Source organism: Mus caroli, unplaced genomic scaffold (assembly GCF_978045245.1).
Source record: "Mus caroli unplaced genomic scaffold, Mus_caroli_1 scaffold_5, whole genome shotgun sequence".
Classification (NCBI taxonomy): Eukaryota; Metazoa; Chordata; class Mammalia; order Rodentia; family Muridae; genus Mus; species Mus caroli.
In genome coordinates, this window is record NW_028227260.1 from 38878788 (window position 1) to 38894202 (window position 15415).

Below are 15415 nucleotides of genomic sequence, written 5' to 3' on the forward strand. Positions count from 1 at the left end.
ATCATTAGGTCATAGTTTAAAATCCTGAACTATATCAAATTTGAAAATCTAAAAGAAACAAATACAACAGGTACCTCTTATGAAAGTTAATTTAAGATAAGATAAACAAATTAAATAGCCATATAACCTCTAATGAAATACAATTAGTCATTAAAAACTTCCACTCAAAAAAGATCACAAATCGGGCAATTTCAGTTCAGCATTCTACCAGACATATGAAGAAGTGCTAATTAAAGTACTCCTCAAATTAATCTACAAAATAGAAACAAAATAACATTGCCAAACTCATTTTATGAGGCAACAGTTACCCTGCCTGATATGAGAACCAAATACAGATGCAACAAAGACAAGAATTTCAGACTAATTTCCTTTATGAACATAAATAAAATACAATCAATGAAATGCTTTCAAACTGAGTCCATGAGCACAACATCTATCAAAATTAAGTAGGCTTCAACATAGAGATTTAGGAATGTGACAATATATGAAAATCAATTAATGTATTCCATCATATAAACAAAGTGAAAGAAAAAAATATCTTCTTATTGTATGTAGAAAATACTTTGACAAAACCCAACACCACTTTATGATTAACATTCTGAAAAGATTATGGATACAAGGAATATACCTAAACAGAATAAGGGCAATATGGAATGAACATATATCCAGCATTAAATTAAATAGAAACTCAAAGCAGTTTGACAAAAATCAAATAAGACAAGGTTTTCCATTATCTCCGTATCTATTCAATATAGTACTTGAAAGTTGTATTTAGAACAATAGAACAATTAAAGGTTATCTAGAGGATACAATTTGGAAAGAAATGTGTCGAGATACCTTTATTTGCAGATGGTATAATTCATAAGTTACCCTAAAAATTTCACCAGAAAACTTCTTGAGCAAAAAGCCAGTTTGAATAAATTGGATAGATACAAGATGAACTAAAAAAAAAAAAAAAAAAAAAAAAAAAAAAAAAGTAATGGCCCTTGTATGTGCAAAAAAATGAATGGAGTGAACAAGAAACCAGCAAAACAGCACCTTTCACACTATCCTTAAATGATATATGGAAATCCAGGACACAATGAGAAGTCCAAACCTATAATAGGAGTTGATGAGAATGAAGATTTTCAACTTAAAGGGCCAGCAAATATCTTCAACAAAATTATAGAAGAAAATTTCCCAAACCTAAAGAAAGAGATGCCCACGAACACACAAGAAGCCTACAGAACTCCAAATAGACTGGACCAGAAAAGAAATTCCTCCCGACACATAATAATCAGAACAACAAATGCACTAAATAAAGATAGAATATTAAAAGCAGTAAGGGAAAAAGGTCAAGTAACATATAAAGGCAGGCCTATTAGAATTACACCAGACTTTTCACCAGAGACTATGAAAGTGAGAAGATCCTGGACAGATGTTATACAGACATTAAGAGAACACAAATGCCAGCACAGGCTACTATACCCAGCCAAATTTTCAATTACCATAGATGGAGAAACCAAAGTATCCCATGACAAAACCAAATTCACACAATATCTTTCCACACATCAAGCCCTTGAAAGGATAATAGCAGAAAAAAAAAATACAAAGACAGAATCTATGCCCTAGAAAAAGCAAGAAGGTAATCCTTAAAAAAACTGAAAAGAAGACAGCCACAAGAACAGAATGCCAACTCTAACAACAAAAATAATAGGAAGCGACAATTACTTTTCCTTGATATCTCTTAATATCAACCGACTCAATTCCCCAATAAAAAGACATAGAGTAACAGACTGGTTATACAAAAAGGACACAACATTCTTTGCTTACAGGAAATCCATCTCAGGGAAAAAGACAGACACTACCTCAGAATGAAAGGCTGGAAAACAATTTTCCAAGCAAATGGTCTGAAGAAACAAGCTGGAGTAGCCATTCTAATATCTAATAAAATCGACTTCCAACCCAAAGCTATCAAAAAAGACAAGGAGGGACACTTGATACTCATCAAAGGTAAGATCCTCCAAGAGGAACTCTCAATTCTGAATGTCTATGCTCCAAATGCAAGGGCACCCACATTCATTAAAGAAACTTTAATAAAGCTCAAAGTACACATTGTACCTCACACAATAATAGTGGGAGACTTCAAAACACCTCTTTCATCAATGGACAGATCGTGGAAACAGAAACTAAACAGGGACACAGTGAAACTAACAAAAGTGATGAAACAAAAGGATTTAACAGATATCTACAGAACATTTTATCCTAAACCAAAAGGATTTACATACTTCTCAGCACCTCATCGTACCTTCTCCAAAATTGACCATGTAATTGGTCACAAAACAGGCCTCAACAGATACAAAAATATTGAAATCTTCCCATGCATCCTATCAGATCACCATGGATTAAGGCTGATGTTCCTTAACAACATAAATAATAGAAAGCCAACATTCACATGGAAAATGAACAACACTCTTCTCAATGATAACTTGGTCAAGGAAGGAATAAAGAAAGAAATTAAAGACTTTTTAGAGTTTAATGAAAATGAAGCCACAACATACCCAAACTTGTGGGACACAAAGAAAGCATTTCTAAGAGGGAAATTCATAGCTCTATGGGAATTCAAAAAGAAACAAGAGAGAGCACACACTAGCAGCTTGACAACACACCTAAAAGCTCTAGAACAAAAGTAGGCAAATTCACTGAAGAAGAGTAGATGGCAGGAAATAAGCAAATTGACGGGCGAAATCAACCAAGTGGAAACAAGAACTATTCAAAGAATCAACCAAAGGAGGAGCTGCTTCTTTGAGAAAATTACTAAGATAGATAAACCCTTAGCCAGACTCACTAGAGGGCACAGGGACAGCATCCTAATTAACAAAGTCAGAAATGAAAAGGGGGACATAACAAAAGATCCTGAAGAAATCCCAAACACCATCAGATCCTTCTACAAAAGGCTATACTCAACAAAACTGGAAACCTGGATGAAATGGACAAATTTCTAGACAGATACCAGGTAACAAAGTTAAATCAGGATTAGGTTAATGATCTAAACAGTCCTATATACCCTAAGGAAATAGAAGCAGTCATTGTCTCCCAAACAAAAAAAAAAAAAAAAAAAAAAGCCCAGGACTAGATGGGTTTAGTGCAGAGTTCAATCAGATCTTCAAAAAATATCTAATTCCAGTTCTTCACAAACTATTCCACAAAATAGAAGCAGAAGGTACTCTACCCATTTCATTCTATGAAGCCACAATTACTCTGATACCTAAACCACAGAAAGACCCAACAAAGATAGAGAATTTCAAACCAATTTACCTTATAAATAACAATGCAGAAATACTCCATAAAATTCTCCTAACTGAATGCAGGAACACATTAAAACAATCATCCATACTGACCAAGTTGTTTTTATTCCAGGGATACAGGGATGGTTTAATATAGGGAAATCCATCAATTTAATCCAATATACAAACAAACCCAAAGACAAAAACCACATGATCATCTCATTAGAGGTGGAGAAAGCATTTGACGAAATACAACACCCATTTATGATAAAAGTCTTGGAAAGATCAGGAATTCAAGGCCCATACCTAAACATGATAAAAGCAATCTATAGCAAACCAGTAGCCAACATCAAAGTAAATGGTGAGAAGCTGGAAGCAATCCCACTAAAATCAGGGACTAGACAGGGCTGCCCACTCTCTCCCTACCTAGTCAACATTGTACTTGAAGTCCTAGCCAGAGCAATTCCACCACAAAAAGAGATCCAGGGGATACAAATTGAAAAAGAAGAAGTCAAAATATCACTTTTTGCAGATGATATGATAGTATATATAAGTGACCCTAAAAATTCCACCAGAGAACTCCTATGCCTGATAAACAGCTTCAATGAAGTAGCTGGATATAAAATTAACTCAAGCAAGTCAATATCCTTTCTCTACACAAAGGATAAACAGGCTAAGAAAGAAATTAGGGAAACAACACCCTTCTCAATAGTCACAAACAATATAAAATACCTTGGCATGACTCTACCTAAAGAAATGAAAGATCTGTATGACAAGAACTTCAAGTCTCTGAAGAAAGAAATTACAGAAGATCTCAGAAGATTGAAAGATCTCCCATGCACATGGATTGGCAGGATCAACATTGTAAAAATGGCTATCTTGCCAAAAGCAATCTACAGATTCAATGCAATCCCCATTAAAATTCCAACTCAATTCTTCAAGGTATTAGAAAGGGCAATCTACAAATTCATCTGGAACAACAAAACACCTAGGATAGCAAAAATTCTACTCAAGGATAAAAGAACCTCTGGTGGAATCACCATGCCTGACCTAAAGCTGTACTACAGAGCAATTGTGATAAAAACTGCATGGTACTGGTATAACGACAGACAAGTAGACCAATGGAACAGAATTGAAGACCCTGAGATGAACCCACACACCTATGGTAACTTGATCTTTGACAAGGGAGCAAAACTATCCAGTGGAAGAAAGACAGCATTTTCAACAAATGGTGCTGGCACAACTGGCAGTTATCATGTAGAAGAATATGAATTGATCCATTCCTATCTCCTTGTACTAAGGTCAAATCTAAGTGGATTAAGGAACTCCACATAAAACCAGAGACACTGAAACTTATAGAGGAGAAAGTAGGGAAAAGCCTCGAAGATATGGGTACAAGGGAAAAATTCTTGAATAGAACAGCAATGGCTTGTGCTGTAAGATCGAGAATCCATAAATGGACCTCATCAAGTTGCAAAGCTTCTGCAAGGCAAAAGACACCATCAATAAGACAAAAAGACCACCAACAGATTGGGAAAGGATCTTTACCTATCCTAAATCATTTAGGGGACTAATATCCAATATATAAAAAGAACTCAAGAAGGTGGACTCCAGAAAGTCAAATAACCCCATTAAAAATGGGGCTCAGAACTTAACAAAGAATTCTCACCAGAGGAATCCCGAATGGCAGAGAAGCACCTGAAAAATGTTCAACATCCTTAATCATCAGGGAAATGCAACTCAAAACAACCCTGAGATTCTATCTCCCACCAGTCAGAATGGCTAATATCAAAAATTCAGGTGACAGCAGATGCTGGTGTCGATGTGGAGAAAGAGGAACACTCCTCCATTGTTGGTGGGATTGCAAGCTTGTACAACCACTCTGGAAATCAGTTTGGTGGTTCCTCAGAAAACTGGACATAATACTACCAGAGGATCCAGCAATACCTCTCTCCTGGGCATATATCCAGAAGATGTTCCAACCGGTAAGATGGACACATGCTCTACTATGTTCATAGCAGCCTTATTTATAATAGCCAGAAGCTGGAAAGTAACCAGATGCCCCTCAACATAGGAATGGATACAGAAAATGTGGTACATTTACACAATGGAGTACTACTCAGCTATTAAAAGGAATGAATTTATGAAATTCCTAGGCAAATGGATCGACCTGGAGGGCATCATCCTGAGTGAGGTAACACAATCACAAAATTACTCACACAATATGTACTCACTGAAAAGTGGATATTAGCCCAAAAACTTAGGATACCCAAGATATAAGATACAATTTGCAAAACACATGAAACTCAAGAAGAACGAAGACCAAAGTGTGGACACTGTGCCCATTCTTAGAATTGGGAACAAAATACCATGGAACGAGTTACAGAGATAAAGTTTGGACCTGTGACGAAAGGATGGACCTTTTAAGACTGCCATATCCGGGGATCCATCCCATAATCAGGTTCTAAACGGTGACACCATTGCATACACTAGCAAGATTTTGCTGAAAGGACCCAGATATAGCTGTCTCTTGTGAGACAATGACGGGGCCTAGCAAACACAGAAGTGGATGCTCACAGTCAGCTATTGGATGGATCAAAGGGCCCCCAATGGAGGAGCTAGAGAGAGTACCCAAGGAGCTATAGGGATCTGCAACCCCATAGGTGGAACTACATTATGAACTAACCAGTACCCCAGAGCTCTTGACTCTAGCAGCATATGTATGAAAAGATGGCCTAGTCGGCCATCACTGGAAAGAGAGGCCCATTGGACTTGCAAACTTTATATGCCCCAGTACAGGGGAACGCCAGGGCCAAAACATGGGAGTGGGTGGGTAGGGGTGTGTGTGGGTAGGGGAGTGGGAGGTGTATTGGGGAGTTTTGGGATAGCATTGGAAATGTATATGAAGAAAATACCTAATAAAAAATAAAAAAAAATGGGGCTCAGAGCTAAACAAACAATTCTCACCTGAGGAATACTGAATGGCTGAGAAACACCTGAGAAAACGTTCAGCATTCGTAATCATCAGGGAAATGCAAATCAAAACAACAGTGAGATTCCATCTCACACAAGCCAGAATGGCTAAAATCAAAAATTCAGGTAACAGCAGATGTTGGTAAGGATGTGGAGGAAGAGGAACACTCCTCCATTGTTGGTGGGATTGCAAGCTTGTACAACCAATCTGGAAATCAGTCTGGTGGTTCCCTCAGAAAATTGGATATAGTTCTACTGGAGGGTCCTGCAATACCTCTCCTGTGCCTATATCCAGAATATGTTCAAACTGGTAAGAAGGACACATGCTCCACTATGTTCATAGCAGCTTTATTTAAAATAGACTGAAGCTGGAAAGAACCCAGATGTCTCTCAACAGAGGAAAGGATACAGAAAATATAGTATATTTACAAAATGGAGTACTACTCAGTTATTAAAAAGAATGAATTTATGAAATTCCTAGGCGAATGGATGGACCTGGAGGGTATCATCCTGAGTGAGGTAACACAATCACAAAATTACTCACACAATATGTACTCACTGATAAGTGACTATTAGCCCAGAAACTGAGAATACCCAAGATATAAGATACAATTTGCAAAACACATGAAACTCAAGAAGAATGAAGACCAAAGTGTGGACACTGTGCCCCTTCTTAGAATTGGGAACAAAACTCCCATGGAAGGAAGTATAGAGACAAAGTTTGGAGCTGAGACAAAATGATGGACCATCTAGAGACTGCCATATCAGGGCATCCATCCCATAATCAGCTTCCAAACGCTGACACCATTGCATACACTAGCAAGATTTTGATGGAAGGACCCAGATATAGCTGTCTCTTGTGAGATTATGCTGGGGCCTAGCAAACATAGAAGTTGTTGCTCACAGTCAGCTATTGGATGAATCACAGGGCCCCCAATGGAGGAGCTAGAGAAAGTACCCAAGGAGCTAAAGGGATCTGCCATCCTGTAGGTGGAACTACAATATGAACTAACCAGTACCACCAGCAGCTTTTGTCTCTAGTTGCATATGTATCAGAAGATGGCCTATTCTGCCATCAGTGGAAAGATAGGCCTCTTGGTCTTGCAATCTTTATATGCTTCAGTACAGGGAAATGCCAGGGCCAAGAAGTGGGAGTGGGTGGGTTGGGGAGTAGGGGGTAAGGTATGGGGGATTTTGGGGATAGCATTGGAAATATAAATGAGGAAATTACCTAATTAAAAAAAAATAACTGTTAGAGGCATCACTTTCCTAGTTTTTGAGTTATATTACAGAGCTACAATAATGAAAACCACATGATATTCGCACAAAAATAGGCACATTTGATCAGTAGAATTGAATTGAAGACCTAAACTTAAATCTATTCTTCTACCAACACAGGATTTTTGAAAACGAATCCAGAAATACACACTGAAAAAAAGAAAGCATCTTCAGCAAATAATCATTGACAAACTGTATGTCTGCATGTAGAAGAAGGAAAATAGATCTATTTTTATCACCCTGCACTCAAGTCCAAGTGGATCATAGACCCAACATAAAACATTACACAGTAAATCAAATAGAAGCAAAACCCTTGAAGTCTTTGGCATAGAAGAAAATTTCCAGACCAGAACTACAATAGCTCAAGCATTAAGATCAAAAATGTTGACATTAAAGTCATGCCCCAACCCATCTGGCAAGATGACATTTAAAAACATGTTATAATTTTTATTGTTTCCTTTTTCAAACTATGAGAATTTCCTATAATGTATTATAACATGCTTTCTCTTCCCTGTAACTACTCCAAGATCAGCCACCTCCTACCTCTGTACTCACCCAACATCATGTTTTCCTCTAATGAGAGAGAGAGAGAGAGAGAGAGAGAGAGAGAGAGAGAGAGAGAGAGAGAGAGAGAGAGAGAGAGATATCTTTGGAATGTGATTGCTATACCCAGTGTGACTTTCCTGAAGAAGACTGATTTTACATCTCTCCAAAGCTATCAATTTACAAATATGTTTTTGGATGAGAGTAGAAATTTGCTCCTACTTCTACTCCATGCTGGAGTTTTGTCTGAATTTCAGTTGTGCAGGTCTTATGCTTACTATCACAGTGTCAATTCATATATACACTTGCCCATCTGTTATATCTGAAAAAGATTGTTTCTTTGGAGTAATCTACCACATCTTGCTATTACAATATTTCTTCACCCCTTCCTGAGATATGAATGGAGGAATATAATGGAGATTTCACATTTAGAAGAGAGTGCTCTGAAGTCTTTTACTATCTGCACATTGTCCAGTACTATATCTCTGTTGTTAATTATCATCTCCTGAAAGAAGCTTCATTGATGAGGATTTACTGGTATACTAACCTATTGGTAGAGCAATATGAGATTAGGAATTGTTTGGTTGCTATGTTTCTTAAGCAGAATAATAATAGTAATTTTTCCCTTAGGACCATGATCTAATGAGTCTTCAGTTGTTGACATTAGTAACAGTATCAAGTATCAGTTCCATCTCATAAATATGGTTGTCCATACAACTAAAAATTATTTAGCTACTCTCATATTATTCATGCCACTATTGCACCAATAAGCATTCTCTGGAATGGATAAACATTTTTTACTCACAAAAACATGAAGGGAAGATGGGCAAATATGTTCTAAGTTACTTCTCTCATGACTCTTAATAAGACACTAATCTACTTATGAATTGGGAGTGTAATCATTTATTCTAAGACCTCACTTTAAATAATAACACAAACATATTAAGTTGTAAGAAGAATTTAAAAAGAACATTCAAACAAGGCAAATATCTGAGTTAGTGATATCCTTTTACATTCTGATCATAACTATTTAAGGCAAATGAAAAGATTGCCCTTTTCAATAAATCTTTAAAATACTATTGTATTAGTCAAGTACTGTATACCTATACCTATAAAAGAAGAGAATGTTCAAAATATATCATGATAAAGTACATGTATAAAGTCTTTAATACATAATTTTATTGACATTATACTTTTACATATAGGAGGATTTATATAAAACAGATGCTAATAAGGCATTCAAAACACGATAAATTATTTTATTATAAAATATTATGCTTTAAACATACACAGATTAACTTTAATTAAATATCCTAGTTAATGGTAGGTATATATAGAAGTAATGCCAGAAAGACATTCAAAAACATTAATGATTGTTTCTGATATTTCATGAATTTTTCTTATTTTTTCTATTTATTTTAGAGTTTATAAATATAATTTCATTATTTTATTTCTTTTTATCTTTTTGGAAATCTCCCTATAGTCCCTTCCTTAAACTCTTTTAAATTTATGGCCAGTGTTTCATTAAAAATAGTAGAATATACACATTATATAGAAGAAATAACATTTTTCTAAGAATTTACCACTCAGTGAATATGGTGCTTTGAGGGACAATGCCATCCATAGACTTGTGTGTTTACAGTCTGAGTCCACAGTTGGTAAATTTGTTTCACAAAGATTAGATTTTTTAAAGGAGAAATATATCATGGATGGGAGTTAGATTTATTTTATTCTTTCTGCTTCCTACTTGTAGATCAAGATGAGAATTCTCAACTCTTCCTGGCACTGTGCCTTTAGTCCACTATTATGCACAACAACCTTCTGAAACCATGAGCTCAATTGAGTGATTAGTTTATAAATCTCCTTTGTCTTGGTTTTTATCACAGCAATAGAAAATAACTCATACAATGTTGATAACTCAATATACTCTGTATATTACCTTCCATTTTCTGGTCCTCCCCGTTTGTCTTAATACATACCATATTAATAAACAACAACAACAATAACAACAACAATTAACAGATCAGATTTTTAAATGCATGGATGATATTTTTTAAAGTTTTTTATTCTTTTTTTATTAATTAGGTATTTTCCTCATTTACATTTCCAATGCCATCCCAAAAGTCCCCCATACCCTCCCCCCTACTCTCATACCCACCCAATCCCACTTTTTGGCCCTGGCATTCACCTGTACTGGGGCATATCAAGTTTGCAAGTCTAATGGGCATCTCTTTCCAGTGATGGCCTACTAGGCCATCTTTTGATACATATGCAGCTATAGTCAATAGCTCAGGGGTACTGGTCAGTTCATATTGTTGTTCCACCTATAGGGTTGCAGATTCCTTTAGCTCCTTGGGTACTTTCTCTAGCTCCTCCATTGGGGACCCTGTGATCCATCCAATAGCTGACTGTGAGTATCCACTTCTGTGTTTGCTAGGTCCCTGCCTAGTCTCACAAGAGACAGCTATATCTGGGTCCTTTCAGCAAAATCTTGCTAGTGTATGCAATGGTGTCAGTGTTTGGAAGCTGATCATGGAATGGATCTCTGGATATGGCAATCACTAGATGGTCCATCCTTTCGTCACAGCTCCAAACATTGTCTCTGTAACTCCTTCCATGGGTGTTTTGTTCCCAAATCTAAGGAGGGGCAAAGTGTCCACACTTTGGTCTTCATTCTTCTTGTGTTTCATGTATTTTGAAAATTGTATTTTGTATCTTGGGTATTCTAAGTTTCATGTCTAATATCCACTTATCAGTGAGTATATATCATGGGAGTTCTTTTGTGATTGGGTTACCTCGCTCAGAATGATGCCCTCCAGGTCCATCCATTTGCCAAGGAATTTCATAAATTCATTCTTTTTAATAGCTGAGTAGTACTCCATTGTGTAAATGTACCACATTTTCTGTACCCATTCCTCTGTTGAGGGGCATCTGGGTTCTTTCCAGCTTCTGGCTATTATAAATAAGGCTGCTATGAACTTATTGGAGCATGTTTCTTTCTTACTAGTTGGAACAGCTTCTGGATATATGCCCAGGAGTGGTATTGCGGGATCCTCTGGTATTACAATGTCCAATTTTCTGAGGAACCACCAGACTGATTTCCAGATTGGTTGTACAAGCTTGCAATCCCACCAACAATGGAGAAGTGTTCCTCTTTCTCCGCATCCACTCCAGCATCTGCTGTCACCTGAATTTTTGATCTTAGCCATTCTGACTGGTGTGAAGTGGAATCTTAGGGTCGTTTTGATTTGCATTTCCCTGATGATTAAGGATGTTGATCATTTTTTCAGGTACTTCTCTGCCATTCTATATTCCTCAGGTGAGAATTCTTTGTTCAGCTCTGAGCCCCATTTTTTAATGAGGTTATTTGATTTTCTGGAGCCCACCTTCTTGAGTTCTTTTATATATTGGATATTAGTCCTCTATCTGATTTAGGATAGGTAAAGATCCTTTCCCAATCTGTTGGTGGTCTTTTTGTCTTGTTGATGGTTTCTTTTGCCTTGTAGAAGCTTTGCAAGTTTATGAGGTCCCATTTATCGATTCACGATCTTACTGCACAAGCCATTGCTCTTCTATTCAGGAACTTTTCCTCTGTACCCATATCTTCGCGGCTTTTCCCTACTTTCTCCTCTATAAGTTTCAGTGTCTCTGGTTTTATGTGGAGTTCCTTAATCCACGTAGATTTGACCTTAGTACAAAGATATAGGAATCCCACTGTGTATTGTTTCAATTTCACAAAGTGACTTATCATGGATATGAGCTTTGTAGAATATCATTAAAATGTATTTAGAAAATGCAGCCTATCTCACTTTTGCCCCATTGAACACATACATAAATTAAAATTATAGGTTACTCAAAGAATACTTCCTACTTTATAATTATCTTCTTGTACAATTTATATACATACTTTAAAAGTTTTACATGTATATGCAATATATATATGTATAATTTATTTTAATATATTTCTTTTTAGTTTGTTTCCTTTTCCTCAGCCTAATTTTTCCCACCCTGATTTTTTCTGTTCCATCACGTACTTTGCAAGATAATTCAGGTGTTGTTTCATTCTATTATCCCAGTTCAGATGATAACTTCTAACATGGCGAGTTTTGAAATATAAACTATCAGGAAAATAGGACTCATAATTATTAAAAGCAATGAAGTTGAACAATAATGTTTATCTTTCATATTAATGCTTTACTTTAAATTAGTATTTACAAAGAATTCTGAATAGTTGTTTGTAGTTCATCACATTCTCACCAATTCCTAAAATTCATTCTATTTGACAATAATACTTTAATATAGTTACTAAAGAAGATCATTTATTTATAAATTATGTTATTATAAAATATGCTACATTGTACTCAGGAAAATCTTAGAGAACATTTTCTCATTAGATAATATTTTCTCAATTAATTTTCTAAGTTAATGGGTAATAAAATGGGTTTGTTTTGTTTTTCCTTCCCAGAAACTTTGCAGAAATTAACATTACTATTTATAGTGTATATAAGATGCTTTTATGTAGCATTTATCATGTAATGTATTATGTTTAAAATATTTTTCAATGTTACAATATTCAAAGTGTTTTCTAGTTCCATTTTGCTTTTGGTAAGAGCTTTTGTCACCAGAACAAATGCCTTAGAAAAATGAAGTACAAGAAGAATAATTTTGGCTCATGATTGCAAAGGTTTCAGTGTATACTCCACCATTGCTGGCCTGTGCTGAGAGAGAATTTGATGACAGAAGGGTGATTTAGAGCAAAATAACTGATTCTGTAATGTTCATAAAGAAAAGCACAACTAGAGGCAACAACACCCTACTAAATTAAGAAAACAACCAAAGTGGCTCATAGCCTTGGATTTCCTGTAGGGTGACTTCACACCTAACATTTTTGGAAGCTTCTAAAATAGACCTTCCAGCTGAGTATCAAGGCCTGAAAGTAAATGCCAGCAAGATATTTTATATTCACACCATAACTGTAATCAGTGTATGGTAATCTGTAATCCCAGCAAAGGGCTGAGGCAGGTGGATAACTTTCAGTTTGAAGCAAGCATTTATGACATAGTAGAACATAAAACTCTGTTGAGAAATCAAACCAACAAATAATCAAATAATGTAACAGTACCAGTAAGATGGTAAAATAATTCTGTATTTTACATTTATTTCTTCAAATATGCCTGGTGGTTTTTGTATACCATGTTTGTTCATTTCCACAGCTACTGAAATGATTGTGATAATATGCCTATTATATTTTTATTGACTACGTTTTATTTTTATTGTTTGTTTTTAACTTTTATTTCATTGTTTGTCAATTTCTCTATATGCACCCCAACTCCATTCATCTTCTTATCTCTTCATATCCACCCTCCACCCTGACAACCTCCCCCACCCATACAGAAAACTATCTCATTGTAGAGGCTGTCATGTGTGGCAGTGTACTTCACATGGTATGCTTTTGTCCAAGCAACTCTGGTTTCAAGTGTTCATTTCAATGACTCATTAGTCTGATATGAGACCTTTGGCTTCTCCTGTTTTATCAATACTTGAAACTCACTGTGAATCCTCTTGGAAATTCGGTTGTTGCCAAGTATCATGGAGATCCTGTACTTTTCGATCTGCAAGACTGTCCCTTCATGTATTCCTGGAGTTCATCAATAGGGTAGATATTGGGAGGGGCCAAATCAAAGCTCTGGATCAGGGCATGAGAGCTATCTGACCTGGTCAGTAAGCTGCCTATCTCACTCTCATGTCCTGGGGGCTGGTTCACCCACAACCTCAACAACCAGGGCCTTGCTGCCCAGGTGAGGTGCATGGTGATCTCTCCTGCTCTGATGACCTTGGTACCAGTTCTCCTTCCTGCTTTAGCTGGCATGGATCCAAAAGTACATGGGGTTTTCTCTCTCATGCCCAGATACTGCATGGCAGACAAGTAAAGGGGCCAGGTCTCTGGGGATCACTCCCTACATTCTTGCTACCAGGGTCAGCTCTACTTGCTGCCCAAGGGAGCTACAGGAAACCCTCTCCCAAGAGCTGTAGCAGGTGAGGGTCAGAGACAGTTCTCCTGCTCATATGACCCAAGGATCAGATCACCCACCTGCCACTGGTGGTAAGGGGGAAGAAAGGTATGTCTCCTTCATCCATGCTACCTCAAAGGAGAGGAGTTGCAGGGTCACCTGTTATGCTCATACCATTTGGCCTGCTTACCAGCAACTCCTACAGTGTGTGGGCCTGCTCACCTATACACTGCAGCTGGCTAGTGAGTGGCAAGGTCAGCTCCACCTGCAGCTTATGTTACCAGGTCCATGATGCTCAGTCAAGGGGTCTGGCCAGTTCTGTATAGCCCTCAGATATCAACATTTCTATAGTATGCCAACCTAGAGCATGGAGGTCCACCTGGACTTTGGTGGCAACAGAACCCTGCTGTGCTGCTACATGGTCACAGACACAGATGTGGTCTCTGGTGGCAGCACAGTCCAGAACCCTACCACAATCTTAAATGGCATTACCAGCTACTCGCATCAGGCTATTCCTCACTACACTGGAGTCTCCAGTTTTGCCTCTCTGTTATGCCCACATCCTTCTGTTTCTCTTTATCTTCTACTTAACTACCATTTATTTGATCCTTTTAGTGGCACTGGAGGTCACTGAGTGTCTGGAGTCATCTCAGGAGTGATCTCAGGAGTGCTATGCCCTGCTTGGGCATTGTGGCATTGGGTTAGGTTCATCTGCCACACCTCCAGACCTATATAGAACCTGCTGTCCAAGGCAGGGTTTTTGTAGTCTCTGTTTTGTTCTCTTCCCTAGGAACCTGTAAGGGTCATCATGGTGAATGACTGGCGATTACCTCAAGCTCTCTTTTTTCTCAGGGAGTATTAAGCTATGAATCATCCAGATGTTCAATTACCATAAACATAACCTCTCTCATCTCTGCCACCTACTGATGTACATACGACACAGCAGCCTTATCTACAATGAATGCCTCTAAGGGCAATTTTCTTTTCTTGTTTTTGTTGTTGATTTTCTTTTTTGTAAAGATACATTTTTTTAATGTGTATGTGTGCCTGCATGGCTGTTTATGTGCCATGTGCCTGCCTGATGTCAAATTCCCTGCAACTGAAGTTACAGTGGTTAAAAGGCACTTGCTGTAGGTTCTATGAACCAAAGTTAGTTCTTCTGGAAGAATAGCAAGTACATTCCCACCGAGACACCTCTCTAGGCCCCTGTATTTCTTTTGAACAAGTCTGTATCCATTCTTCATCTTTGGAGTGTTACTCATACTTTTATGCTTATTTCAAATATATATATATATATATATATATATATATATATATATGAAGTAATAGTAGTAGTTTCAATCC

General features: G+C 37.1%; 1 pseudogene; it reads right to left on the reverse strand.

Moving 5' to 3' along the window:
- Window positions 1-14925: 14925 nt before the first annotated feature.
- LOC115030199 (small nucleolar RNA SNORA17) lies at window positions 14926-15049 on the reverse strand (annotated as a pseudogene).
- Between the last annotated feature and the right edge of the window lie 366 nt (window positions 15050-15415).